The 5,000-nt window shown below is 31.3% G+C and overlaps 1 protein-coding gene across 1 annotated transcript in view; it reads right to left on the reverse strand.

Annotated features, from left to right (window-relative positions):
* cd247 (CD247 molecule) overlaps positions 1 to 5,000 on the reverse strand; it is a 16,595-nt gene that overhangs the window by 10,798 nt on the left and 797 nt on the right. The gene's annotated exons all lie outside the window — the stretch shown is intronic.

The raw sequence follows: 5,000 nt of genomic DNA on the forward strand, positions 1-5,000 counted from the left end.
TAAAACTACATTGATTTACATTCACATTTATTCATTTAGCAGAAGCTTTTATCCAGAGCGACTTACAAATGAGAACAACAGAAGCAGTGAAACTAACAGCAGGAAGTGGAATTAATTAGATTAATCATGTAATGAATTTGATTAAAGATTGACTGATTGATTGATTGATTGATTGATTGATTGACAAGTATTGATAATGTCAATATAATCAATGTTTTCTCCAGTATATATATTTCTAAAGCCACCATTACATTTCTTAATTAAATGTTATAATTCTTGAAAACAAAATGAAGATCATAAAATGTTGCATTCATTATAAATGGATTTGTGGGATTACAGTAAATGCATATTATATTGAGAAACAATTAGGCTTGTCAATCAATCAATCAATCAATCAATCTTTAATCAAATTCATAGCATGATTAATCTAATTAATTCCACATCAATATTTGCAGAGAAAACCAATCAAACGCCTCGAATAAACGTTTCATTAATATCCTTTAGATTCAGTGTATGCTTTAATATTTCTGTGTCATCCGGAGCGATATCTGAACTATAAACATGTTCTTATTGTTTTATTGTTCAACAAACACTCGGATGTTCTTCATCTCTAAAACTCTCGTGTTCGTGTGTGTGTGTGTGTGTGTGTGTGTGTGTGTGTGTGTGTGTGTGTGTGTGTGTGTGTGTGTGTGTGTGTGTGTGTGTGTGTGTGTGTGTGTGTGTGTGTGTGTGTGTGTGACAAACATCATGCTATTCATTCAGTTCACACTGAATTTTCATTTTTCACTTTTACTCTTTTAATACTTAAGTAATTTTACATGAAAGTAAAACATAAAAGTAAAAGTTTTACATTGACTTTGACACATTAATGTTAGTGGCAGAAACCCGTACATGTGATCGAGTCTTTAGTGAAACACAGTGAAGGACAAACTAAATATTACTTTATTCTACTTCTGTTCTCCACATGTGGGACTTCACATATTAAATTAGTTTCAGACTTGAGATTAATAAGTGAATGTGAGCGGACGGGTGAGGAACGAGGCGATCGCTGTTAGAGATCAACTTTAAAGACAAATAATGTTTGATTTTTCTTAATATGATCACACTAGTCGACCGCCACTCGAACACTAAAGTGTGTGAAACATGAGAAAATAGAACGTAATTGAATATTAATAATGTCTTGATAAACATATATTCTACGGTTCAAAAGTTTGGGGTCAGATTTACAATAAAACCTTTTATTCATCAAGGACGCATTAAATCGCTCAAAGGTGACATTTATAATGTTACAAAAAATTATATTTCAAATAAATTCTGTTCTTTTGAACTTTCTATTCATCAAAGAATCATGATAAATAAAATGTATCAGTTTCCACTAAAATATGAAAATAATGTTTTGTTTTATTTGAAATAGAATCTTTGGTAACATTATAAATGTCTTTACTGTCACTTTTGATCAATTAATGCATCCCTGATGAATAAAAAGATTATTTCTTATTAATAAAATGTAAGTTTTAATCTTACCTCAAACTTGTGAATTATCGTGTTTTCAACACTGATCATAATCATAAATGTTTCTTGATCATCAAATCCTCATATTAGAATGATTAGTGAAGGATCATGTGACACTGAAGACTGGAGTAATGATGCTGAACATTCAGCTTTGATCACAGGAATAAATTACACTTTACCGTATATTCACATAGAAAACAGAGGATTTACACTAGAATAATATTTCACTGTTTTTACTGTATTTTTGATCAAATAAACGCAACTTTAATGAGCAGAAGAGACTCTTTCAGAAACATTATGAAATCTTAATTAATCCACACATATATGGTGGTGGCGCAATGGATAAGACACATGCCTTTGGTGTGAGAGACCCGGGTTCGAATCCACTGTGAGACACCAATGTGTCCCTGAGCAAGACACTTAACCCCTAGTTGCTCCAGAGGCGTGCGACCTCTGATATATATAGCAATTGTAAGTCGCTTTGTATAAAAGCGTCAGCTAAATGAATAAATGTAAAATGTAAAATGTGTGTGTGTGTGTGTATCTGCATCTGTCAGGTGTGACACAGTTGAGTTCACAGAATTCAGTCTCGCGTCAGTAAAGTGTAAATTCAGCATTTCATGTTCACGTTATTGAGTTTGTTCCTTGAAATGATGTTTTTGTAACAGTATTTTCCAGCGTCTCGTCATTCATCACTGCAGAATTAGAGAAACTCGCCTCGATTCGCCCACTGATCGAACTCTTTCCACAACATCAGCAGCGACTGCCACTCGATCTCTAGAGTCATGAGCAAACGTTCTTCCAGTGACGTCAACACAACGCTCAGTCAACGCTATCAGGCCTTTAATAATCCGCTCAAAACATCTGCACAAAAACATTATTCATACACCAGTTACGGGACATCTTTCTGAAACATTTCAGTCGGACGTTCGTCTAACGGTTTTAAATATTTTTACTTGTTTTAGAACCTTCAAAAGTAACGTTTTAATAATGTTTGAAGAATGATACAATGGAACGTTCACATAACCAAGAAACAAATGTTTTTAAAACAATAAAAAAACTGGATATTTTGAAGATTCAGAATTAACGTTTTTATAGTTGGATTATGTTCGTCTAACGGTTTTTAAATGTTGTTTCAGAACATTCAGAAAACATTCAACAGTAACAATTCCGTAATGTTTGAAGAATGATACAATGGAACGTTCACATAGGCTAACCAAGGAAAAACATTTTTAAAACTGGATATTTAATAAACTGGATATTTTGAAGATTCAGAATTAACGTTTTTATAGTTGGTTTATGTTCGTCTAAGGGTTTTTAAATATTGTTACTTGTTTCAGAACGTTCAAAAGTAACATTCTCATAATGATTGAAGAATGATACAATGGAACGTTCACATAACCAAGAAACAAATGTTTTTAAAACAATTAAAAAAACTGGATATTTTGAAGATTCAGAATTAACGTTTTTATAGTTGGATTATGTTCGTCTAACGGTTTTTAAATGTTGTTACTAGTTTCAGAAAACATTCAAAAATAACGTTCTCATAATGATTGAAGAATGATACAATGGAACGTTCCCTTAATGTTCACATAACTTAGAAAAAAACATTTTTAAAACATTTAATAAACTGGACATTTTGAAGATTCAGAATTAATGTTTTTATAGTTGGTTTATGTTCATCTATTGTTACTTGTTTTAGAACGTTCAAAAGTAACGTTTTAATAATGTTTGAAGAATGATACAATGGAACTTTCACATAACCAAGAAACAAATGTTTTTAAAACAATAAAAGATTCAGAATTAACGTTTTTATAGTTGGATGTTCGTCTAACGGTTTCTAAAAAGTTGTTACTAGTTTCAGAACATTCAGAAAACATTCAAAAGTAACAATTCCGTAATGTTTGAAGAATGATACAATGGAACGTTCTCTTAATGTTCACATAATCAAGAAAAAACATTTTTAAAACTGGATATTTAATAAACTGGATATTTTGAAGATTCAGAATTAACGTTTTTATAGTTGGTTTATGTTCGTCTAAGGGTTTTTAAATATTGTTGCTTGTTTTAGAATGTTCAAAAGTAACATTCTCATAATGTTTGAAGAATGATACAATGTAACGTTCACATAACAAATGTTTTTAAAATAATGGATATTTTGAAGATTCAGAATTAACATTTTTATAGTTGGATGTTCGCCTGACGGTTTTTAAATATTGTTACTAGTTTCAGAACATTCAGAAAACATTCAAAAGTAACGTTTTCATAATGATTGAAGAATGATACAATGGAACGTTCACATAGGCTAACCAAGAAAAAAAAAGTTTGACAAACATTTGTCAAAAATTGACATTTTGAAGATTCAGAATGAATGTTTTTATAGTTGGCTGTTCATCTAACGACTAGTTTCAGAACATTCAGAGAACATTCAAAGTAACGTGTTCATAATGTTTGAAGAATGATACAATGGAGCGTTCTCTTAATGTTCACATAACCAAGAAATAACATTTTTAAAACTGGATATTTAATAAACTGGATATTTTGAAGATTCAGAATTAACGTTTTTATAGTTGGTTTATGTTCGTCTAAGGGTTTTTAAATATTGTTGCTTGTTTTAGAACGTTCAAAAGTAACATTCTCATAATGTTTGAAGAATGATACAATGTAACGTTCACATAACCAAGAAACAAATGTTTTTAAAATAATGGATATTTTGAAGATTCAGAATTAACGTTTTTATAGTTGGATGTTCGTCTAACGGTTTTTAAATATTGTTACTAGTTTCAGAACATTCAGAAAACATTCAAAAGTAACAGTTCCGTAATGATTGAAGAATGATACAATGGAACGTTCTCTTAATGTTCACATAATCAAGAAATGACATTTTTAAAACATTTAATAAACTGGATATTTTGAAGATTCAGAAATATCGTTTTCATAAGGTTCTTAAAACATATTTGTGTTTGCTGGGAAGCAACTTGAGAATGAAGCTGAATTATGAATTGAAGATTTTTTGAGAATCAAACTAGAGTCGATATTGAAGCAGAAATGAAGATTTACGAGTCTGATATAATCTTGTGTTTGAATATAATAAATTGAATATGAATAAAGAAGAACTGGCGCTGTACAAACACACAGAGCTGTGTTCAGCTGTGCAGAGATCAGCAGAAGTGTTTCACTGAGTTTCTTTCATCAGTTCGTGGAAAAACAACATTAAACGCTCAGGAAGTGGATCTACAACACCAGTGGAAAGAGTGAATTACTCTTCGACATTAAACATCATTCACACACTTCATCTGTGTGTGAGATTTACTGAAGATGTTTCTGATACCGAGAAGCGCTCAGATCTGCAGAAGCTTCACACATCTGTGGGATATTACCAGCCGTTATGACATTAATACAGTCGAGCAGAATCTCGAGAGAATCGAGTCGCTTTAACAGTAGCAGCTTTACAGTGATAACAGGAGATTACAGTAACACAGATTGTT

Source organism: Leuciscus leuciscus, assembly GCF_965113295.1.
Source record: "Leuciscus leuciscus genome assembly, chromosome: 3".
NCBI classification, from domain to species: domain Eukaryota; kingdom Metazoa; phylum Chordata; class Actinopteri; order Cypriniformes; family Leuciscidae; genus Leuciscus; species Leuciscus leuciscus.